The sequence below is a fragment of the Mirounga angustirostris genome, unplaced genomic scaffold (genome assembly GCF_029215605.1).
Source record: "Mirounga angustirostris isolate CCGP_5_RB_7025 unplaced genomic scaffold, mMirAng1.0.hap1 SCAF_12, whole genome shotgun sequence".
NCBI lineage: Eukaryota > Metazoa > Chordata > Mammalia > Carnivora > Phocidae > Mirounga > Mirounga angustirostris.
In genome coordinates this window covers 107,446,277-107,471,544 of record NW_026991720.1, presented here as the reverse complement: position 1 = coordinate 107,471,544, position 25,268 = coordinate 107,446,277, and the positions used below count along the sequence as shown (strand labels likewise).

At 47.5% G+C, this 25,268-nt stretch overlaps 1 pseudogene; it reads right to left on the bottom strand.

The window, feature by feature from the left end:
• Positions 1–2,655: 2,655 nt before the first annotated feature.
• Positions 2,656–24,955, bottom strand: LOC135362163 (histo-blood group ABO system transferase 2-like; annotated as a pseudogene).
• Positions 24,956–25,268: the final 313 nt, after the last annotated feature.

Genomic DNA, 25,268 nt, shown 5'->3' with positions numbered 1-25,268 from the left:
ATGGTCACGTCCACTGTGGGAGGTGACAGGGGTCAGTCCTCATGGCTAGGAGTGGTGATGAGCACCAAGAATCTGCTCCTGAAAACAGAGGCCAGTTACACAAAGAATGGAGAGACCCATGCTTAGCACTTCCTCTAGAAAAATCGAGTCCTGAAAAGTGATGAAGAGTGAGTATATCCTAGACTTCCTGCAATGTGAGTTCTAATGGCAGGTATGCACTGATTCTTAGAACCAACAAAGTAAATTATCCAGTGTCGACTGGGGGGTTGTGACTAACTTTTCTGACCCAATGACAGCATTTCAGCTAACATCTCCAGGGCTTCCAAGTTGTCCCAAGGGTCTCTGCGATCCTCTGATCCTTCCATTGACCTCCTTGGGAAGCTCTGTCTTGTCGTCTTCCTTGTCTCCTGCCCCTTCTGGGACCCTTCTCTGGCCTCCCCGCCAGGGCCACCCCCACCAGGACTTCCTGTACCCCGTGGCCTGGCGCCCGCATCCCATGGGGGTCCTGTGAGCCCGGTGCATTGTGCAAAGCCTGTGGGCTCCCTCTTGGGTCACTTGGCATCTCCCCTGCAGCTGCCTGCATCTTCCTGCACTGGGTCTCCTCCAAGCATTCTGTGAGGCCAACCTGTGTCCGTGTCACGGGCACGGAAACGAGAGTCCAGAAGGTCCAGATGACATGCTTCCAGTCCCAACGTCTGGAGCCTGGGCCAAGGATGGTCAGCGAGTAGAGAAGAACTTGAGCCTAGGAAGCCTGAGGGAGGACATGGCACAGTGAGCCTGCAGGAGGAGAGTAAACACCGTGGGGACCTGGCGCTCAGGCCTACTGGGAGACCACATCCCACCCTCACTGGCTCTGTTCCCAGGGCTGGAGGTCGTCCAGGTATCCACCCTCCCAGCCTGTAGGCTGCCAGTGGCTGCCAGGAGAGGAGGCACCTGGTGCAGGAGAGAGCGTTCAGACAGAGAGGATGGGACAGGTGCTCCCCCAGCAGCTGGAGGAACTCGGGGTATCCACCCTCCCAGGCTGCAGGCTGGCAGTGGCTGGCAGGAGAGGAGGCACCTATGCAGGAGAGAGCCCTCAGGCAGAGAGGAGGGGGCAGGCGCTCCCCCAGCAGCTGGAGGAACTTGGGGTAGCCACTCTCCCAGGCTGCAGGCTGGCAGTGGCTGGCAGGAAAGGAGGCAGCTGGTGCAGGAGAGAGCCCTCAGGCAGAGAGGAGGGGCCAGGTGCTCCCCCAGCAGCAGGTGCACTGGGTCGGGCTGAGGGGGCATCATTGGACAGCAGTGCCTGCAGCTAGGGTCTCCACACAGAACCTCTCCTTAGGCTCAGCACAAGCTTGTCTGGATGGCCTTTGTCCCCCAAATGCAAAGTCTGTTCCAGGGCCCCCCCCACCAAGTCCTGACTCCCAATCCTTTGTACTCAGCTCAAGTGACAAGAAATGGCCAATAGTTTAGGTGGTGTTGGGTGCACAGGGAAATTTGCTTTTCTGGCCCATGCTGTAACGTTGCTGGCATTTTAAAGATCTCAGGGCTCTGAATCAAAAACAGTAGGATGCCGGGGACCCCAGCTGGCTTTCTGGAAACCTACCTCTGTGCCTTGCAGCCTTCCCATCCCACCAGCTCTGCTCAGAATCCCTCCAGGCCACAGACCCACAGTCTTGGGTCCCAGACAATGTGCCTTCAGAAAGTGATCCCGGTGGGGCAGTAGGACACACTGCAGATTCCAGCAAATCCCCCTCCCAGAAACTGAGGGTACCGCTGGATGAGCTATCTGAAAACAGCCAGGTCAGGGTTCCAGGAAGACACCAGAGGCACAGGAGTCACTGAGGGGCATCTGAAGGTCAGGTACGGGCAGTCAGAGCTTCCAGGCCCTTCTTCCCTAAAGCTCCTCATTCCTCAGCCTTTCTTCCAATGATTCTGTTCGGTTTCTATCTGCCCCAACTGTTATCCATTGCCTAGGCAGCAGAGACTCACATATGCCTTTAATGTTTTGGACAATGAATGTCCACTTCAGTACATAGCCACTTCACTACTGGGAGAGTTGGTAGAAAGCAAAAAGTCACAGAGGACTCCAAGGATCTGGACTTGGTGTTTCCCTCTCCTGAGATGGGGACACCTGTGGGATGAGCAGGTGGCCAGCTGGTGGGGGGTGGGCAGGTACCTGATGTGGACAGATTGGGTATGTGAGGCCCGAGGTCCCCGGGGTATGTGCCTGGCATCTGGACTGAATAGGTCTTCAAAGCTGCAGAATGGCTGGGATCATCTTCAGGTGGAGGAGGAAGGTGAGGGGAGCAGAAAGGGACTGAGGAGGCTTGGCTTAGACAGGAGAGGGCTGAGACACTCCTTTGGGGGGAAAGTGGGTCAGGTCCAGACCCACAGGGACAGACCTTGAGGGCATTGGGCTATGTGAAATAAGCCAGTCCCTAAAGGACCAATACGGGAGGACCCCACTTGTGAGGGACAAAGAGCACTCCGATTCATAGAGGTGGAAGGAGCTGCTGGGTGCCGGGGCTGGGGAGGGGAAATGGGGGTTAGTGTCTCCTGGGTAGAGGTTCAGTTTGGGAGGATGACAAAGTTGTGGCAGTGGATGGAGGCGGAAGTTGCAAAAGAGTGAATATACTTATTGCCACTGAATTGTACCCTGAAACGTGCTTAATGGTATCAGTTGTATGTCTATTAGACAATAGGAGAGTAGTGAGTCAGGAGGACGGGTCCATCGAAAGTCCCAGGAAGGCCCAAGAGCAGGGATCCTGTATTTTAGTTCTCGCTCTCATGCTCTGCGCCTTGTTAGGTGTCTGAGCTCACAGTGGCATCAGTAAATGCTTGCTAAGACACAGTGCAGGCAGATGGTCCAGAGAGAGTGCACAAACCATCTGTGGCCACTGAGGAATCCCAACGGCACATGCATCCAGACTGAGTGAGTGCCCACATTTCACAAACACCAGCATAAATAGCCATTTAAAATGAAGGCAGACGCCACTCTGGAAAACACTAGGTTGGTTCCTCAAAAAGTTGAAAAAAGGGCTACCTTATGACCGAGCAATTGCACCACTGGGTATTTACCCCAAAGATACAAATGTAGGGATCCGAAGGAGCACGTGCACCCCAATGTTTCCAGCAGCAATGTCCACAATAGCCAGACTATGGAAAGAGTCTAAATGTCCATCAACAGATGAATGGATAAAGAAGATGTGGTGTGTGTATATATATATACAGATAATATCATGCACCTATCAAAAAAATGAAATCTCGCCATTTGCAACGACGTGGATGGAACTACAGTGTATTATGTTAAACAAAATAAGTCACTCAGAGAAAGACAATTATCCTATGATCTCAGTGATATGAGGAATTTGAGGAACAAGACAGAGGATCATAGGCGAAGGGAGGGAAAAATGAAACAAGACGAAACCAGAGAGAGAGACAAACCATAAGAGACTCTTAATCTCAGGAAACAAACTGAGGGTTGCTGGAGTAGAGGGGGTTGGGAGGCGTGGGGTGACTGGGTGATGGACATTGGGGAGGGTATGTGCTATGGTGAGCACTGTGAATTGTATAAGACCGATGAATCAAAGACCTGTACCCCTGAAACAAATAATACATTATACGTTAATTTAAAATTCACTAAAATAATAAAAATAAAACAAAAGCAGGTGACCTCAAGCTCTATTACAAAGCTGTCATCATCAAGACAGTATGGTACTGGCACAAAACAGACACATAGATCAATGGAACAGAATAGAGACCCCAGAAATGGACCCTCAACTCTATGGTCAACTAATCTTCCACAAAGCAGGAAAGAATACCCAATGGAAAAACGACAGTCTCTTCAATAAATGGTGCTGGGAAAATTAGACAGCCACATGCAGAAGAATGAAACTGGACCATTCTCTTACACCATATACAAAGGTAAACTCAAATTGGATGAAAGACCTCAATGTGACACAGGAATCCATCAAAATCTTAGAAGAGAAGACGGGCAGTAACCTCTTCGACCTCAGCCACAGCAACTTCTTGCTAGACACGTCTCCAAAGGCAAGGGTAACAAAAGCAAAAATGAACCTTTGGGACTTCATCAAGATAAAAATCTTCTGCACAGCAAAGGAAACAGTCAACAAAGCTAAAAGGCAAGCCATGGAATGGGAGAAGATATTTGCAAATGACATTACAGATAAAGGGCTGGCATCCAAGATCTATAAAGAACTTCTCAAACTCAACACCCAAAAAACAAATAATCCAATCAAGAAATGGGCAGAACACATGAACAGACACTTCTCCAAAGACATACAAATGGCTAACAGACACATGAAAAAATGCTTCACATCACTAGCCATCAGGGAAAAAGAAATTAAAACCACATTGAGATACCACCTTACACCACTCAGAATGGCAAAAATCAACAAGGCAGGAAACAACAAATGTTGGTGAGGATGTGGAGAAAGGGGAACCCTCTTACACTGTTGGTGGGAATGCAAGCTGGTACAGCCACTCTGAAAAACAGTATGGAGTTTCTTCAAGACGTTACAAATAGAACTACCCTACCACCAGCAATTGCACTACTGGGTATTTACCCCAAAGATACAGATGTAGTGAAAAGAAGGGGCACCTGCACCTCAATATTCATAGCAGCAATGTCCACAATAGCCAAACTGTGGAAGGAGCCGAGATGCCCTTCAACAGACGAATGGATAAAGAAGATGTGGTATATATGTACAATGGAATATTCCTCGGCTGTCAGAAAGGATGAATACCTACCATTTACATTGACATAGATGGAATGGGAGGGGATTATGCTAAGTGAAATAAATAAATCAGAGAAAGACAATTATCATATAGTTTCACTCCTATGTGGAATGTCAGGAATAGCACAGAGGACTACAGGGGAAGGGAGGGAAAACTGAACAGGAAGAAATCAGAGAGGGAGACAAACCATGAGAGACTCTGGACTCCAGTAAACAAACTGAGGGTTACAGAAGGGAGGAGGGTGGGGGGATGGGGTAACTGGGTGACGGGTATTAAGGAGGGCACATGTTGTGATGAGAACTGGGTGTTACAGGCAACTAATGAATCACTGAACACTACATCAAAATCTACTGATGTACTATATGTTGGCTAATGACTTTCAATTTAAAAAATTAAATAAAATTAATAAATAAAAAATAAATCCACGGCAGGAAATGGAAATAACCAGAGGGCGCCATGCTCCTGGAGGCTGAGCTAGCGGTCACGGCCAAGGCCTCTGGCGGTGAGGGCACCGGGGTTCTGAGAGGTGGCTCGGTGCACCCCTGACCCTGAAGCCCCATGGCCATGGCAAGGTGCAAGGACTGGGAGGGAAGACCCAGCCAGGACCCGTTCTGGCTCCACGGCTGCTACAGGGCTGCTCCCAGCCCCACCAGGCGGTGTCTGTTTAGAACCAGGGAGAAAACCTTTTCCCTCAATTGTTCTTTTTAAAAATGGTTGCTCAGCATTGACACAGAAAAACATCTGACAAAAAACTGGAGCCGTTCACAGCTGCAAATGACCCAGAAGTGAAGAAAATGTAGTGAACGCAAAGAGAGGACGTTGTATCCCCAGGCAGGCCTCCTGTGAGCAGGTGCGGCTGGGGCGCTGGACACGCCAGTGCAGGCTCCACAGTGTCCCTCGAGGGGACAGAAGTAGGAACCTGCTCTGATGGCTCCGCTGAAGTCAGCACCCGCTGCTGGAGACGGGGACAGCCCCTCATGAGTTCTAGGTGTCCTGGTGATTCTTGGGCACGGCCCAAATCTCAGCTTCTTCATGACCCGGGTCCAGCCCAGCAGCCTCACCCAGGTCCTCCAGGGCCAGCCCAATAGCTGTGGGTCCTGCAGGTCCTCCAGGGACAGCACCTTGGTGGGCTTGTGGTCCAGCAGGTACCTGTTCAGGTGGCTCTTATCGTACCACATGGCCTCGATCCCATTGGCCCAGTTGACCACCATCACCTGGTGACAGGCTGAGGTCAGTCGGTGAACCTCCGCCACAACCCCCCAAAAAAGGCCCCCATGTAGTAGAAGTCACCCTGGTCCTTGGGGATGTGGGCCTGGGACTGGGACCAGTGCTCATAGCTTAAGTCCTCACGGGCCACCCAGTAGAAACCGGGGTGCAGGGTGCCAAAGAGGGGGGACAGGATCTCCATGCCCATGTGGTCACAGAACTTCATGTCCACATCCCCGCACACCATGTCATCCACCTCATGGAGGAAGGGCTCCTCACAGAAACGGCTCATCATTGCCATGTGCTGCATGGACACATCCTGCCAGCGTAGGGTGCCGCAGACCTCAAGAACCACCACCCTTCAGTGCTCCTGGAGGGGCACACGGGACACAGCAACCAGCTGGTCGGTGAAGACATAGTAGATGACCCTGTGTCCACCATGAAGTGATTCTGCAGGAACAGCTCCAGGAAGACCCCGTATCCACACGGGCAGGGGACAGGGCAGGAAGAGGGTCACTGCCAGAGGCTGGCAGCAGGACCCCGGAGCTGGGGGTCATGGACGTGTGCACCTTCTTCATGGGGACAGGCCTTGTGCTGCTTTAAGCAACAGCCACCCTGGCCTGTCCTGAGCAAGTCCACCGGCAGGGCCTCCCTACCTTCTGCTCCCAGAGATAGGGGCCATCAGCACCCCATCTTACACAGGGGAGCCTGAGGCGTAGGAGGCTGGAAACCCATGCAGCCCCACTCTCAGCATGCTGGAGCCAGGAACACCCCCCTGTCCTGAGCTCCCAGACAAACCCTGCAGGTGCCCTCCCCTGGCTGAACCCCTGAAGGTTCTGTCCCCACCTGCCATGAGTTGAGCACCTTTGGGCACAGCACCTGTTTCTATGCTCTACAGACTGGGTAGAATCAGCAGGGCCGGCCACCTACTCCACTTTACCTTGAGTGGGCTGTCGCTGGTCCCCAACAGAGCTGTCTCTACCCCCTATAGGGTCCTCCCTTGAAGGCTACTGGGCCTCTGGATGACAAGGTCCATCAGTAAACCACTGGTATTCCTAGGAGGGGTCACCCTCGAATTCCCCAGATCAGGAATCAGGTTCACCCTGTGGACAGGGAAGGGGAAAGATGACCCCTGGAAGAAAAGGGGGCTTGCTTAGACCCCAGCCTTGAATCCAAGGGTGTAGCTTCTGGTTCCAGGTCTACATCTCCCCGACCCCAAAAAGTTGGAAGTCTTGTCCAACTTCCTCACATGGCTGGTCCCCCTTTGAGGGGACTACCTGCCCCTCACTATGGGGACAGTAGCTCCCCCATTGTCAGCAAGGGTTGTGAGCCCCTCTGAGACTGATTTTTTTAAAGACTTTATTTGACAGAGAAAGAGACAGCTAGAGAGGAAACACAAGGAGGGAGAGTGGGAGAGGGATAAGCAGGCTCCCCGTTGAGCAGGGAGCCTGACATGGGACTTGATCCCAGGCCCCTGGGATCACGACCTGAGCCGAAGGCAGACGCTTAATGACTGAGCCACCCAAGCGCCCTGAGACTGATTTTTTTTACACAGGCACTAAGACTACTTCCCTGTGCCTGCCCCCATACCTCGCAGGTTAGTAAATCGCTCACACAGGGAAGGCAGGTACTACATTTAAATAGGGGACGAGCACACACACCCAGCAGACATGAGTCAGGTCACCAGGGGGCAAGTAGAGGCCCAGCCAATGGGAGAACAAGCCAGACATGATGCAAGGGGAGAGAAGAGTGCTCCTGGCAGAGGGCACAGAGAATGTAAAGGATTGGAGTCAGGCCCAAGGCACATGTGGGACAACCACACAGCTGTGTGGCCCACAGAGGGGGGCTGCGGTGGGAGAGGTGAGGCTGGAGAGGACAGACAGGTGGGGAGCGGATCGCAGAGAGGCTCAAAGGTTATGTTCTGAAACGATCAATCTGCTTACCGGAGGAGAATGGTCTCTATACAGCAGAGGACAGGGAGACCCTAATCCTAACCTCTAACCCTTAACCCTAACCCCTAACCCTAACCCTAATCAAACATCATGCTCAATTTTGAGGACTAACAGCTCTACTCTGAACTCACAAACAAGTCCATCATTCTGGCTTTCTCTCATTGCCCAGTATTGTACTGAAAGTTCTACCCAAAACAATAAGGCAAGAAATAAGGCATTTCTATGTGAAAGGAAACAGTAGAACTAGATCTATTTGGAGACCAGAGATGACATCATCTTATACAGAGAGCTTCTTAAAAGAATCAACAAAAAATCATTACCGCCAGTTACCTAATTCAGCAAAGTTACAGAGCAAAATATCAATACACAAAAATCTCTCTTATTTGTATACACTAGCAATGAATCATCCAAAAAGGAAATCAAGAAAACAATTCCATTTTAGGGAACATCAACATTGACCAAATACTTACGGATAGATATAATCAAGGTGCAAGTCCTGTCCACCGAAAGTTACAAAACATTGCTGAAAGAAAGGGAAACGTGAATAACTCTGAGGACACCCCACGGTGATGAAAAGACATACTATTGATAAGATGGCAATAGTACACAATGCGATGTGGAAGTTCAATGTGTTCCGAAGGAAATTCACAAAGGCCTTTGGGAAGAATTGCACAAGCTAATCCTAACAGTCATATGGAATTTCAAAGGACCACAAGATAGCCAGAACAATCTTGAAAAAGAAGTTCAAAGGTGAAAGGTCATACTTCCAAAGTTCAAATCTTAATACAAAGCCAACAATAAGTCAAACGTTGTGCTATTGTAGTAAAGGTATGCATACACCCTGAAACAGAGAATGCAGTGTATGTTAATTAACTGAGTTTAAATTAAATTTTTTTTCAATAAATAAAATGATTTTTTTTTAAACAAGGTATGCATACAGATCAGTGGGATTGAACTGAGAGCCGAAATAAACCCCTTCATCTATGGTCCACTGAATTTTGACAAGGGTCGACAACACTACATTGGGAGACAACTGGTTATCCGTGTAGAGGAATGAAACTGGACCCTTACCTCATACCACATAGAAACATTAGCTCAAAATCAGTAAAGGCTTAAATGGAAGAGGTAAAATTACGAGAAATAAATGGGGCTAAATCTTCATAACCTTGGATTTAGCAATGTTTTTAGATCTGACACCAAAGCATAAGAAAAAAAAGAAAGAATAGATAAAATCATATCCTCAAAATTAAAAATATTTTCAGGGCGTCCAGGTGGCTCAGTAAGTTAAGCATCTGACTCTTAATTTTGGTTCAGATCATGATCTCAGGGTCATGAGATCAAGCCCCATGTCAGGCTCCACGCTGAGTGTAGGGCCTGCTTGAGAGTCTCTCTCCCTCTCCCTCTGCCCCCGACCGCTCGCACACTCTCCCCCTCGCTATTAAAACAAATGTTAAAAAAAATTTAAAATCTTGGTACATCAGAAGTTACTAACCTAGGGGCGCCTGGGTGGCTCAGTTCGTTAAGCGACTGCCTTCGGCTCAGGTCATGATCCTGGAGTCTCGGGATCAAGTCCCGCATCGGGCTCCCTGCTGAGCAGGGCGTCTGCTTCTCCCTCTGCCCTCTTCCTTCTCGTGCTCTCTGTCTCTCATTCTCTCTCTCAAGTAAATAAATAAAATCTTAAAAAAAAAGAAGAAGTTACTAACCTGAATGTGAAAAGACAGCCCCCAGAAGGAAGGAAATATCTGTACCTTATGTATCTAGTAAGAGTCTGTTGTCCAGAATATATAAAGAGCTTTTACAACTCCTCAACAAAAAGACAACCCAATTTTTAAAATCAACAAAGGACTTGGATAGACCCTTCTCCAGAGAAATCATGGGGAGTTGAGTGTTTAGTGCATACAGAGTCTCCCTTGGGGAGAATGAAAAAGTTCTGGAGAATGATGTACAACCGTGGGAACTCAGCTAAGGCCAGAGAACTGTGTACCTAAAATGTTTTAGGTGGTAAATGTTATTTATGTTTAGTCACAGTGAAAAAATGAATGAGGGACTGATGCATGTCACAACATGGATGGACACTGAAAACAGCCCAAGTGACAGAAGCCAGACAGAAAATACCACTCAGATTAGAGCCATCTGTACTCCTTCAATCCATCAGGGTTGTGCAAATAGCAGGTCTCGGGAGCAGCTCCAGAAAAAGAAAACTGAATCCGAATGGAGAAAGACATTTCATACTGTGGGGCAGGTGGCGATAGCTGAAGTGGGTCTGTGGTCTGGGTTATAATGTGGAAACCGAAATGATTTCCTCATTTAGGGTTACGTGGTGCTTCTGCAGGAGAGTGTCCCTGTTTGGGGTAAAACGCACTGAATCACCCTGTGTGAAGTGGTAAATGTGGTAAGGAGACGACAGCTGGGGTGTCTGAGTGTGGAGATCAAGTGTATTTGTGCTGCTGTGACAGGTTTACCACACTTTGAAATCTCTACAGAGTCAACTACTCTTCCAAACAACCATGTCAGCACCAGGTCACAGAAGCAGAGACGGCATCAAACTCCAGGATGGAGGCCAAGCCCTCCCAGATCCAGTTCACCCACCGTGGAGAGGCCACTCGGCCTTGAAGGAGGCCACATGGTAGCAAGAGACTCGTGGGAGGATTAGGTCCGTGGCCCCTGTGTCTTGGGTGCAGAGGAAGCAGTGGGATTTGGAATTCCAATTTTCCACAGTGCTCCACCAAAAACTGGTTAGAACTGTGAAAATGCATGAAAGGAAGCCTCAGGAAAGTGGACTGGGGACGCCAGAAGGGGAGGCTGGAGGGGGGAGCCTGCCACTCAGTGTCGTTACAGGAACAACTGTCAGTTACAGGCCCAACATTAGAACCCTGCACAGGAGAGACCCATCAGTTACAGGCCGCAGAGGGGAAGATGCAGGTTTCACCTCCTCCAAGAAACCCACCACCCCTGCAGCTCAGCAGGTGACAACCCTCTATCACCTGAAGCCCTGCTTTTGTCCAGTGGACTTTCCTTCAAAACAACCCTCTGAACTTCCCCCATCTTCCCAAGAAATAATGTTTCTCTCCTTTCTTTCTTGCACTTGCCTGTGATGTGGCCGTAGCTTGCTTGTCCCGGATTGCAAGTCTCTGCTATTCCCAAATAAACCCATTTTGCTGGTAAAATAACTGGCAGTTTTAGTTTAAGATTAACAGAACTAATAAATTCGATAAATTTGCAAGAAACGAAACCAACATACAAAAATCAATGGCATTTCTATGTGCTCATAACAAACTATCAGAAGTACAGAGAACAATGCATTTACACCTGCATCAGCAAGAACACTATACCCTGGAATCCATTTCACCAAGGAGGTGACAGACCTGTTCTCTGACACCCTGATGACCGGCATCGAGGGAGACACACGGAGACGGGAAGACACCCCGTGCTCAGGGAAGAGCGGACACTGTGAAAATATCTACTCTCCCCCACCTTCTCCATGAAATACTGACCAGGTGGCAGACCTGTTCTCTCTCTCTCTCTCTCTGTCTCTCTCTCTCTCTCACACACACACACACACCCGTGAGACTCTGATGACAGGCATCGAGGGAGACACACGGAGACGGGGAGACACCCTGAGCTCACGGAAGAACCGGCTCTGTGAAAATGTCTACTCTCCCCAAAGCCGTCTACACAGTCCGCGCCATCGCTGCCCAACTTCCAGCCGGGTCTTCACAGACCCCGAACCAACAGCCCCGAAGCGGGTGTGGACGCGGGGAGGACCCCGCAGGGCCGAGGCCGGGGGACCACGAGCACCGCGGCGGGAGGCCGCCCCCGACCGCAGACTGCTGGAGCCGCCCCCGGAACCGAATCCGGGCGCGCATAAACACGTGCGCGTGTGCCGCCGGGGCAGTTCCGAGGCCCGAGGGCGGAGGCCCGACAGCCCCGCGCGCAGCACCGCACACGAAGCCACGGAAACGCCCCGGTCTGTGCGCCCGCCCTTCCTCCGCGGGGTCCCCTGAGCGCGGACCCCCTCAGCAGCCCCGCTCAGACGGCTTCTCCTCACCTTCTCCTCCCACCGCGGGTCCTGAGGAGGCCCGGCTCCTGTCAGCGCGGACATCAGGTTCCGAGGTCCGGCTCCTGTCCCAGCGGCTGCGCAGGCCGGGCTCCGGGGCGGGAGCCGGGGTCGGGCGCCCTCTGCAGGCGGGGGACGCAGTGCAGGACAAGGTGAGCTCAGCGGTCAGTGGAAGCACCTGCTCGCTCCCGGGGTCCCGCGAAAGCCATTAAATTCTGAAAATTCAAGCTGAATGGAGCCCAATATCCCCCCAACTTCTCCAAATATAGCTAAGGAACAATTAATTGGAAACAATATGGAAGGACAACACTCCCTGACCCAAACAGTGCCACTGAACATGGCCCTGGCCCTGACTGAACATGATTCTGACCCAAACTTCATCTCAAGCCTGGTCCTGACCCTCACCCAGGACCCTAACCCTAGCCCACAACCTGAACAATGTTCACAATAATCAAAAGGTAGAAACCATGCAAATGTCCATCAGTGGCAAATGCATAAACAAAGTGTGGTTAAGGGTTTGGGTCTGGGTTCAGGGTCAAGTTTGGGGCAGGGTTCTAGATCAGGGTTTGGGTTTAGGATCAGGGTGAGGGTGAGGGTTTTGGGTGAGGGTGAGGGTACTGGTTAGAGTTAGAGTTTAGGGCTTTAGGCTTATGATTTAGGGTTTAAGACTTAGGGCTTAGGGGATAAAGTTCAAGGTCAAATTTGGGGTTTGGGTTCTTGCTGGGGTTTGGGTTCAGGGCTCATGACTCAGAGTTCAGGTTCAGGGTTTGGGTTCGTGGTTCAGGGCTTGGATTCAGGACTTGGTTCAGAGTTCTGGTGTGGGGTTCAATTTCAGGTTTGGGATTCAGGGTTCCAGTTTGGTGTTTAGGGTCACGTTAGGTTTTAGGGTTAAAGTTAGGGGTTAGCGTTAGGTTTAGGGATTACACATGTTCTTCAGTTGTCCTCATGGACACAAAATTTCTATCTGAAGTTTCTAAATCTGAAATCTATTTAGTCTGGGTGTCAGGAGCTTGTTCAGAATTTAGGGTCACAGTAACTGCCTACCAACAGCATTCTGACCCTAGAGTTTCCCAGTCACCCAGATGCTATTTGTTTTGTTTTGTTTTGTTTTTTCTTGGTTCAAACATGCCCTCTGCATAGAAGGGTGAGCTGGTGCCAAATTTGGGATGATTTCACAGTGGTAGAGGTGTGAAACCAAATATTGTGGAAATGTCCATAGAAAATGAAAAAGGAGACAAATAATTTGTCGACTCCTGATTCTTCCACAACAACAAAGACCAGGTTCCCGATAGAATCTGATAATGTTCCCTAGGAAGGACTATGGTACTCATTACCAGTACCAAAAGAGGGCCCCCTCCCCTGGTTTAAACTAAGAATCACAGGAGGATACTTCCTATTTTGTTGTCAGAAATAAAATTTTATTATTTGGATGTTCCAGTGGACAATATGTGGAGGGCATTGCCAACATTTCCCACTCTCCCCAAATCCTCATCAACACACGGATACAATGCAGACAACATTGTAATGCACTGCTCATTGGAATTCCAAGAACAAGGAGGGCTATTAGAACTAATAAAAATATATCTACTATTAAACTCAGAAAAAGCACTCTTTATGGGCACTTAATGTGGACCCATATCCTTAAGATCTAACATCTCATCCTATGGAATCCACCCATAAAAATCGTCAATAACAATAGCCTGCCAACCACTGTAACCACCCCACGATTTACCTATAGACTTGTAATACACACTCCAACCGCTAGAGACACACTTCTCAGCAGCCGAACAGGACTTGCCCACCCCCGGGGGACCAACTGTTACAGTGATGTAAAAAAATCCCACTCCTTGGAAATCCCAGCCGTGAGGACAAAGGCACAGAAACTACACCCATAACTTAATAAAAGACAGACATCTCATTAGCCAGATGCTGCAGATCACCACCACTCTCATGAAGTCACTCCACAGCGGACTCCAGATCTGTCTTCTTCCCAGGATTACGAGGTGCGCTACATTCTTCCAATACGCCACCCTTAGAACAAAACCTTTAACTGTCCTCCTCGGTCCTGTGTGCAGGCTCACAGTGAGACCTGCGAAAGCCGGACAACTTCTTGAGAGCACTCAGCCTCTCGCGCCTATCCTAGCAGATAGAGGGTGCCGCCCCTCTCCCCAACTTCTGTACCAACTGGAAAATACTTTGAACAAGTCTTGTCATACTCCATACAAAAGGCATATTCTTCATCTGCAAAATTACTGACGGTGAAACACCACGGATTCCTCTCTCCTTGAACCTAGGTAAATTGGAGATACAGGTTGGCCAGAGCTATTATCCCCAATCCCCATACCCCCCGCACACACACACCCTTACCTTGTGCATTCCAGACCAGTTTCCATCAGCTTTGCTCATTCTCAGCCATTGTGTCTGCAGAATAGTAGAGTAGAACTGAGGTGCCGGGACTGAGGTGCTAGGTACTAAGCCAGCACCTTGGACCCACTCACTACCAGAAATCAACACTCGTTTTATCAACAGATGCATCAGAGAAGATGTTGCCACCACAGCAATTAGAAAAGTCGTTACAACAGAGGACCTAACAACCTCTACCGGTCTCCACGGCCCCACTCCCTGGCTCCAGGGATTGGCTCATCCATGGGCATGTGACCTGGTCCCAGCCAGTGAGGTGGCAGGAAACTCGGGTCTCGGCCTGCAGAGCAAAGCATGGGGTGGACCACCCAGGCCGGGGGCTTTTCCATCACGACTGCAGAAGTGGCCTAAGCGAGGCCAGTGCCAGCCCCACAGAGGGCCCAGGAAGCCAGGGGCTCGATAACATTGCTGAGGGCTGAATCGAACTCGTCCTGAAGCCCACGCATGCTAGGTCCTCCACTGACTCACAAGAACCATAAATGTGCTCACGGTCTTGGCCTGAACAAGATGACCGTCTGCTAGGTATATAACCTGCAAGATGTACCCGCCAGGTAATGAGGACATACTCAGCCAAACAATACCTACGTGTACTTCAACCACTGACAAACATGTCGTGGGAAGCTCGCGGCATTCAAATAAATGCGGGGGAGTTCCTAGACCTTAATTGTTGGTCAGTCTCGCTATCATCTTTCAAGTTTAGGGGCCGGGGTCAGTCAGGATAGATCCCAGTGTACGCCCACGTTGCCATTTCAGAATAAGAGCCCTCTCCCCCACCATCCATCAGGTTGCAAATCTGGGGTGTGGGAAACTACCACCCATGGGCCAATGTGACCTCCCCCTGTATTCTGTAAATTAAGTGTGGCTGGAACATGAGCTATGGACGGTCTGTGGCTGCTTTCAAGCCACAGTGCAAGAGTGGAATCATCGTCAGAGAGACCACGTGGATTGCAACGCGTAACAGAAAATCTTTACAGAAGACTTTACAGAAGAGTCTGTGCCGATCCCTGTTCTAAAAGGTAATATTATCATGTCACTCCTTTGACTAGAACGTAGCACTTTCTCGGTAAGGACTAATTTCTTTACCCCCACAGGCAAGGACTTCCATCGTTTTAGCCAGAACTGCATATCCATCCTCCTCTATTTATACCTTTAATGGCACATCTACATGTCTGCTGCCCAGTGTGAATTCACTGTAGTTTACATGGTACTGATGCTCAGAAACGGAGGTGTAAGTGTGAACGTGTGAGTGTGAGCGTGTGTTGACTCTTTGTTAGCCACGGTATGCGAGTAGAACACAATACAGTAGCGTGCTTTCTGTCTCACAATGACGGCCACGTTATGTGGTTACCTAATGACATCAGAAGGAACCCACCTTCATAGAACAAACTTCGTCTGGAAAGACTCTCAAATCCCTTGTCCTGGGCCCTATGCTCCACCGCGGCTGGGGGCACACAGAGGGACAGAGACTCACCCTGCCCATCAGGGTTTTGAAGGATGCCTACGGTTCCAGGACAAAAGATCCCGAAACCAATTACTTACCTGTCATCCAGCCAGGCAGCTGTGAGAGAGATCTACTCATAGCAGAAAGGACAGAACGAGAGACAACAAATGACAACATGGAGTGACAAGTGCCACTACAGAGGACGCTCAGGAGGACTGGGGTGTGCAGGGTTGGCCAGAGCAGGGGCAGGGGACCGGGATGCTCCAGGAGGATGATCACAGCAGTGTCACTACAGGGGACGCTCAGGAGGACTGGGGTGTGCAGGGTTGGCCAGAGCAGGGGCAGGGGGACCAGGAATGCTCCAGGAGGTTGATCACGGTTGTGTCCTTGCGTGGCTACACATGTCAGTGTGACTGGGCATTGGCCAGACAGGAAATGACAGGGCGGGGGGGGGGGGTCGCTACAAAAGAGATTTCTTTCCGTACAATTTTATTTTGCATGCTTTTCTGACTCCCTAAAGCTGGATGAGTATAACATGAGGTATGTAGTTTGCCATTTCTTTAAAGTCTGAGGTACGGCACACAGAGCACACTTGAGATTTATTTTTGTTGCTTTCGCAGTCTGATGACTTTTCCTGCCTTTATATCTGACCCAAGGACAGGGAACAAAGTCAACACAGATCTGCACACTTTGAAATGTCAACAGAAACCTGCAAACCCAGGTTCCCACAGGAGTGGCAGTTTAAGGACCAGAGTGACAAAAAGGGGAGGAAGATAGCAAGTAACCAAAAGAAGATGTCATGTGTCTGTGAGCTGGCCACCTTCTCTACCTGTCGGAAGGAAGCCATGCCTGACAGGAGGGAGCCACACCTGGACCTGGTCTCTCTAGGCTGCTCTTGAGCAGAGCAGAGGTTTTGCTGAGCTGGGTGTGGGTGTCGGGGGAAGAGATGGGCAGCTGGCCACAGATGTTACCTGCCAAGTACCTGTAGGATCAGCTCCCGGTCCTCAGCTAAGGTTAAACAATAAATATGTTTCGTTACATATTTACGGTGACAGGAAAGGTGCTCAGTGCTTTGAGTGACTATATTCTCTCCCGTTTTATTTTTTAAAAACAGTTTATGGACGTATGACTGACCTACAAAAAGCTGCACATAATTACTGTATTCAACTTGACCCTGAACCTAACCCCAATATCAAGTTAACATATACTCTGATTTAGAATATAGCTCATAAATTATTTCATGATTATTAGGAGCTAGGGGATCCAAGGACCAACCTTCTTCTATCTTATTCTCCCTTGAATTTGACACGTTGGAACACATTCGGCCACATGCTATCTGGAGAGTGGCCACACGGGGGAAACAGGGAGTAAACATTAGGGCAAACCCGGCCACAAAGCCAATTCTTCCCTCATCCTGTAAAACATTGCTCATTCAATGTTTACAGATCATTCTATAGAGTATTAAAAGTGTGACTTTCTGGAATTTTTTAAAAACCAAACTAATTCTTTGAAACTGTTAAAAATATAGTGTTTTAACAAATCTCAGCGTTGGCGAGGAGAAGAAGACCCAGGGTCCTGGGAAAAGGCTGTTACTATTGAATATGTTCAGATCTAATTAGGAAACAAGTATGATTTATACTCCATTTATTTTCACAAAGAATTTGTGTCAACTAACAGTACTGAACCCACACAAAATAGTGCACTTCAGAGGAAAATAAAATGAGATTCAACAGCCTCAAGAGACAGAGAAAGAGCCACACCCGGGAGCAAAGAAGACATACCACGGATGCTAGCCTCAGGCTGATTTGCAGCCTGTAGATCCTCTGGAGCTAGAATGCCCCCAGTGCCCCTGGGGGTCGTGGGTCAAGCAGAGCTCAAACCCTGCTGCTGCACTGTTGTAACTGGTGACGGGTCTCCTTGGTCACTTCCTCCATGAGACACCCCCCACCCCCTGACTACTCCAGCCTGCTTCTCCAAACTCCCATTCCTCTTTCTGACCCCGTTGTTTACTTTTCCCTTCACTTACATAGTATATAGTATGTTTACCTACATCCTATTCTGTCATTTAAATGTTTTTGTCATGTTCTCACTGCACTGTACTTTGCATCATCCACCCTGATATATAATAACTTGTTGCATTGCATGACTTAACTGGGGACTGGGAACACCCTCACAGTGTCATGGAGCTAGTGTCCTGGGCAAGGTCCTCACTAAGCCGGCTCATCCTGCAGCTGTTGCACTGAAGGCCTGTTCCAGGCACTGCTGTTCTTGTGCAAGTAAGACAGCACAAGGCAAAGTAGCCAAAACCTTGGGTATTGGTGTGGAATTGCTCAGGGCCCCTCAGCCACATCAAATGGCATGGGGGCACACCCAGAAGACACTTGCTAGTCCAATGTTGCCCTATGGAATTTCCATGGAACAGCCATTGTGTCAAATGGGGGAAGGCAGTGTGAGCGGAGAAGGTGGGAGTCAGAATTCCTGAGATAGAATCAGTCTTGGAGACTGCCTAGCACTTAATAGGAGTTCATTACATAGTTCTTCAATGAATAAATGAACCTAAAAACGTTTCCTAATTTTAGAAATGATGAGCCTGAAGTTCAGAATAAGTGACTCACCTAAATTGTATTGAAAATCGGTGACAGAGCCAGACTAAGATCAGAGATGGCCTCCAGCATGATCCCCCAGAGTGGCTTTAGCTAGAGCCACAATAGCCCATTTACCTTTTCTGGACCCCCAGGCTCTCATGTGGCATATTCTGGGAACAAAGGTCATGTCAGTGTCACAGAAACCTCTTACACTGGTTATAATGAGTCTTTGTGAGGTCAATGGAATCCCGACCCATAGGCCATCTCACAGTTTGTCTGCAAAGATATGGTTGGTGGGAAACCCACATACTGACAGAGGGTTAGTGTCAGAACACTACTGAGGTTAGGTCAGGGTCAGGGTGGGGATGAGGGTCAAGGTCACCCCAAAGGTCAAGGTTAGTGTGAAGATAAGAATCAGGGTGAGCAGGGTCAGGGTCATAATCAGTGCTTTAGGGCTAATGTCAGAGTCAGTTTTAGTAAATGGTCAGAGTGAATGTCAAATTATGACTCACTTTGAACGTTAGGGTCCGATTACTGTGACAGTTGGGTCCAATTCAGGTTCAGGGTGAGAGAGGGTTCCAGGACAAAGTCAAGATCAGAGTCAGAGTGAAGGTAAGGGTCTGTTCTGGGTCGGTATCATGGAGAATGCCAGATTCAGAATCAGGTTAAGGGTACACTGCAAGGTCAGTAACAGGGTGAAGGTCAAACAAGGTAAGGGTCACGTTCAGGACCAAGGATAGGGTGAGTGTAGGGTCAGGATCAGGGCCAAGTGTGACATCAGCATGGTGGCCGCAAGAGTCTTCCCTTTTTTCCTCTCCCCTTTTATTTACAACTACTTCGACATTCATAATCAAACAAAAGTGGCTCTGCTCATCACACCAGGACATCCAGATTTCCATGCACCTGTGCATCAGAAAGTAGATGGACAGGACTGTGAAGGGGGTTGCAGATCCAAGGAAGTTGATGAGCCTGCCCCACCCTGACTTGCTATGATTGGGGAAGGGTCATGGGATAAAGCCCCACATCAGGCTCCCTGCTCAGCACAGAGTCTGCTTGTCTCTCTCCCTCTCCTGTTCTTCCCCCTGCTTGTGCTCTCTCCCTCTCTCTCAAATAAGTAAATAAAATACTTTTGAAAAAGAAAAGAGAAAGACATTACAACTGAGACTGCAGAAAAACTGGATTGTGAGACTAAACAATTACAAGCCAAAAACTCAGATAACTTAGAAGAAACAGATCCATTCCTAGAAACAAGCAACCTACAAACTGAATCAGGAAGAAATAAAAAATCTGAACAGACCAATAGAGACTAAAGAAATTGAATCAGGAATCAAAAACCTTCCAACACAGAAACCTCCCACAGGACCAGACAGCTTCACTAGAGATTCTACCAGACAGTCAAAGAAGAATTAACACCAATTCTTCTCAAACTCTTCCAAAACATTGAGGAGGAGGGAATACTTCCAAAATCACCTTGCGAGGCTGGCATTGCCCTGATACCAAAGCCACAGAAGGACTCCACAAGCAAAGAAACCTACAGACCAATATCTCTGATGAATCCAGATGCAAAAACTCTCAACAACATATTACCAAACTGAATTCAAGAACATATAAAAAGGATTATACATCACGAGCAAGTAGGATTTATCCCTGGAATGCAAGGATCATTAAACATACACAAATCAATAAATGTGATCCATCACATTCATAAAATGAAAGGGAAAAAAATCACATGATCATCTGAAGAGATGCAGAAAAACCACTTGACAAAATACATTATTTCGTAAAAACCCTCAGCATATCAGGTATAAAAGGAACATACCTCAATCTATTAGAGGCCATACGTTATGAGCCCATGGCTAACATTAGACTTGCTGGAGAAAATTGAAAGCCCTTCGTCAAGAAGCAGGAACAAGACGTGGATGCCCACACACACCACTCTTATTCAGTTTGGTATTAGAAGTCCTGGCTAAAGCAATTAGGACAAAGAAATAACAGGCATCCAAATCAGGAAGGAAGAAGTGAATCTGTCACTGTTTACAGATAATATGATTCGGTCTATAGAAAATCTAAAAGGCTGTTAGAGGTCAGTCAAGTTGCAGGATACAGAATCAACTTACAGAAATCGCTTATGTTCCTATACACTAAGAATGAAACATCTGAAAAAGAAATAAAGAAAACTACCCCATTCACAATAGCATCAAAAACAATACGATATTAGGAACAAATTTAACCAAGGATGCGAAAGTCCTGTACAGTGAACTATAAGACTTTGTTAAAAGAAATCAAAGACATGGAAAGACAAACAAATGGAAAGACATACTCTGTTCATGGATCAGAAAAATTTATATTGTTAAAATGTCCTTCTTGAGGAAAAAAGAACAAAACCAGAGATATCACACTTCCTGACTTCAAATTACACTACAAAGCTTCAGGAATAAAAACAGTACGTTACTGCATAGACAGACAAAAATAGACACATAGACCAATGGAACAGAATAGAAGGCACAGAAGTGAACCCCTGCTTATACAGTCAAAAAATTATTCAACAAATAAGCCAAGAACACACAATGGGGAAAGGACAGCCTGTCAACAAGGGAGGTGGGGAAAACTGGATGAGTACATGCAATGAAATTAGACCCACCAGTCACAAAAATTCACTCAAATAGATTAAAGACTGAAACAGAAGGACCTGGTACTATAAAACTCCTAGAAGTAAATATAGGGAAGAAGCTCCTTCACGTTGCTTTTGGCAATGATTCCTTGAATAGGACACCACCAGCACCAAAGACAAAAGTGAAAATGAACAAATAGGGCTCCAGGAAACTTAAAACCTTCTGCACAGCAAAAGGAACCATTAACAAGACAAAAAAGCACTCTAAAGAATGGAAGAAAATTTTTGCAAGACATACATGGGATAAGGAGTTTTTTTTTTTTTTTTTTAAAGATTTTATATATTTATTTGACAGAGACAGACACAGCAAGAGAGGGAACACGAGAAGGGGGAGTGGGAGAGGGAGAAACAGGCTTCCCACGGAGCAGGGAGCCTGATGCAGGGCTCGATCCCAGGACCGTGGAATCGTGACCTGAGCCAAAGGCAGACGCTTAACGACTGAGCCACCCAGGCACCCTGGATAAGGAGTTATTACTGAAAATATATAAAGAACTCATACAACTCAAAATCAAAAACAATCTGACTGAAAAATGGTTGGAACGAGACCTTTCTCCAAAGAACACATCCCAATGGCCAACAGACACATGAAAAGATGCTCCACATCACTCATCATCAGGGAAATGCAAATCAAAACCACAATGAGATATCACTCACACCTGTCAGAAGGCCTATTATCAAGAAGACAAGAGATACAAATTGCTGGCTAGGGTCTGGAGAAAAGGGAACTCTTTCATGCTGGTATGCATGTACATTGACTCAACCACAATGGAAAACAATATGAAGCCTTCTCAAAAATTAAAAATAGACCCAACAATGATGCAGTGTGATTCCACTTCTAGGTATACACACAAAGGAAATAAAAACAGGGTTTTTGAGAGAGATATGCACTCCTATGTTTACCGCAGCGTTGTTCACAATAGCCTGTAAGTGAATGGATAAAGAAGATGTGGTATATAAATACAATGGAATATTAGACAGCCATGAGAAAAGAGGACATCCTGCCATTTACAACAACATGGTGGACCTTGTGGAAATGATGCTAAGTAAAATAAGTCAGACAGAGAAAGACAAATACTGTAGGGCATCACTTATAAGTGTAATCTAAAAAACCCTAACTCACAAAAACAGAGCAAAATGGTGGTTACCAGGGGTTGGGGAGTGGAGAGGACAGGGCAGATGTTGCCTAACGGTACAAATTTATCATGAACAGTGAGCACAGACAACAATATTGTATTATAATCAACAAACTTGCTAGGAGCCTAGAACTTAATTATTCTAATGACTAAAAAGACAGGATAATTATGTAATATGATAGAGGTGCTAATTGTTGCAATCATTCCATGATATATAATGTATTAAGATACATAAATGTATCAACATGTACACCTTAAATTTATACAATGTTATATGTCAAATATATTTCAATTAAAATAATGGATCAGGGTCAAGATCTGGGTAAGTCTATAGGGTGAATATCAAAGCAAGTTTGTGCATCAGGGTCACAGTCGAGGATAGGATAAGGGCCTGTGTCAGTTAAGGATTTGAATAAGGTTCAGGGTCAAGGTCAGGGTTAAGTGAAGTTTCATGATCAGTATGTGGGTGGATCAGGATCATGAGGGTCAGGAACATAATCAAGTCCAGCTGAGGTTCAGTCAGATCACTGTTAGTGGAAGGGTCAAGATCAGTGTTAGGGTGAGAATCAAGAAGAGGGTGAGGGTTAAATTCACATGAAGTCCAGGATAAGGGTCGGTGACAGAGTGAAGGTCACAAGCGTCAGGTTAAGGTTGAGTTTTGTCAGCAAGGTGTGAGGGTGTCTCAGGGCCTGAATGACAATCAGTCACATCAATCCAGGGTTGTTGAGTGTTAGAATCAGGGTCAAGACCAGGGTTAAGAGTAGGTTCAGATCTGTGTGAGGAACAGAGTCTGGGTGACGGTTGCATTTTGGGGTCAAAATCAGAATCTGGTTTATCAATAAAGGAAGATCAGGGCTAGGGTCAAATTTAGATGACTGTCACTTTTATGGTCAAGGTCATGACGAGAGTCTGGGTGAGGATTATGGTCAGAGTCAAAGCAAGCCTCAGGGTTAGAGTTAGGATAAGGTCACAGTCAGGGTTGTGGTAAGGGTCAGATAGCATTAGGATATTTTCAGTGTGAAGTTCTTACTGAAAATCAGGGTTATGTGAGGGATGTAGTCAACATCAGTGTCAGAGTCAGACATGATCAGGGGAGGGTCTGGGTGAGACCCTCAGGTAAGAGTGAGGTTGAGAGAAGGTCAAGTTGTGGGCAGGATTAGGGAGAGCATTACTGTTAGAATGAGGGTAAAGCTTAGGGTAGAATCAGAGTCAGGGTAATAAGTCAAGTTCAGAGTTGGAATTAGGGTGTGTGAGGTTGAGGTTCAGGTTTAAGTGGAACAGGGTCATGGTCAAGGTGAGGGTCAAGTGTCACAGTGAAGTTGGTCAGCAAGCCCCTCCCCACCACCCAGCACCACATGCAGCTTTTGCAGATGCCACCTCCTAAAATGCTCTCCTGCACTGAGCTCACCTGCTTGGAGTCCTCAGTGCTGCCTAACCCTCCCTGCCGACCTCCATGGGGATACAAGTGTCACGAAGGCAGGGATCTTGGAACAGAACATTTTGTCCATTGATGGATTCCAAGCACTCAGAAGAATCTGTGGCCTACAGTAGGTGTTCAATTGAAAGCTTATTTATTAAGCAATGAGTATCCATTAAGGTATTTCTAGAGGGATAAAGTACATCTGGAAATAAAAGAAACTGTTCACAGTAGTTCTCTGTGGAAAAATTACAAGAAACGTTCATGGTTGACTTGACACATGTCCAAACTATTTAAAATTTTTAAAAATTAATGTTGATTATAATGACCAAAAATGGATTCTTCCACTTTGAGAAAAAACAAAGAACTCCAGGTAGAGTTCCTGGTAAAGTGACAAGAGACTCATTGCACTGTAGCTATTACCCAAACCTCAAACAACTGGCAACCTTTTGGGGAGCCTTGGAACATCCTCGAGGAACCCTACTCTAGTTCTTTTCTCTAAGGAGGATAGACAAACCAAGAGACAAGACAACACGGAAGGTCTCTTTATTCAACAGCAGCTTTGAAAAGGAATCCTCGAGACAGTGAGGTGATGTATTTCCCCATTTCTACTTCACTTCTTTCCACATGGTTCTGTCCTTCGCAGGCTAGAGCCTGATGCAGAAAAGGTGACTGTCTTAGATGTATGTATACATGACCTTGGAGGGCACAGTCTGGAGGTGCAGATGGACGGGACATTTGTAAAAGTGGGACACCAGAGTCTCACTGTAGCCCACCAGGAAGTAGAACTTCTGTGCCCTCAGGACCAGGGCACAGATCTCCAACTGGTTAGCCCAGCGCTTTAAGATCAGCTGGACAGTCAGACACCCTGGGAAGGTGCCCAGCATGAACTTTAGGAGGGAAACATCCTCCACTGTTCGCTCTGCAGCATGGTCCTCCCCATCCAGGTTACCTGAAAGGAGAAGGGCACCTCGAAGACTCAGCAGAAACTCCAGAGGTAACATCCAAGAGCACTAGGCACTCAATTCCACCCCCACTCTAGTTTCTTCACTCTTCTTCTACAAGTGGAATAAAAATAATAACACTTTAAAGTTCAAAGTACATTATTTCATTACATTCACAAACAAATCCTGTGAAGTATGAATTATCGGTTATTGCAAAAGGGGAGACTGAGGCCTTAGCAGGGCACAAAACTTAGATGATCCTTTCCTGTCTAGCCTTTTCCCACTCTTTCTGGATGTTTATAGAGGCACTGGCCATCCCTTACCCAGAGAGATGAGGCCACCAACTACTTCTGAGACTGGGGACATGAGCTCTCTCACCAGCCAGGGCCATGGCCTCAACCAGTGGATTCTCAGTGTAGATCCTGAGACTCCTACACCTCGTACAGTATGCCTGAACAGTCTCCACACCCATAGTAGAAGGGAAGTAGAGTCCTGATGATGATGTTTGGCTGATTTGTGGTCCTTACTTCCAACCACTGAGCCCTAGAACTTTTGCCTCCAGATAATGCTGTTATTGTCATTAATTAACATGCTTGATTGAGGTGAATCCCTTAGAAGTCTCCATCCCTTAGAAGTCTTTGTATTTGTCTGTTACAGAATCAACGATTCTCTAGGCACATGGACATGGGATGTGCTGGAGTTGG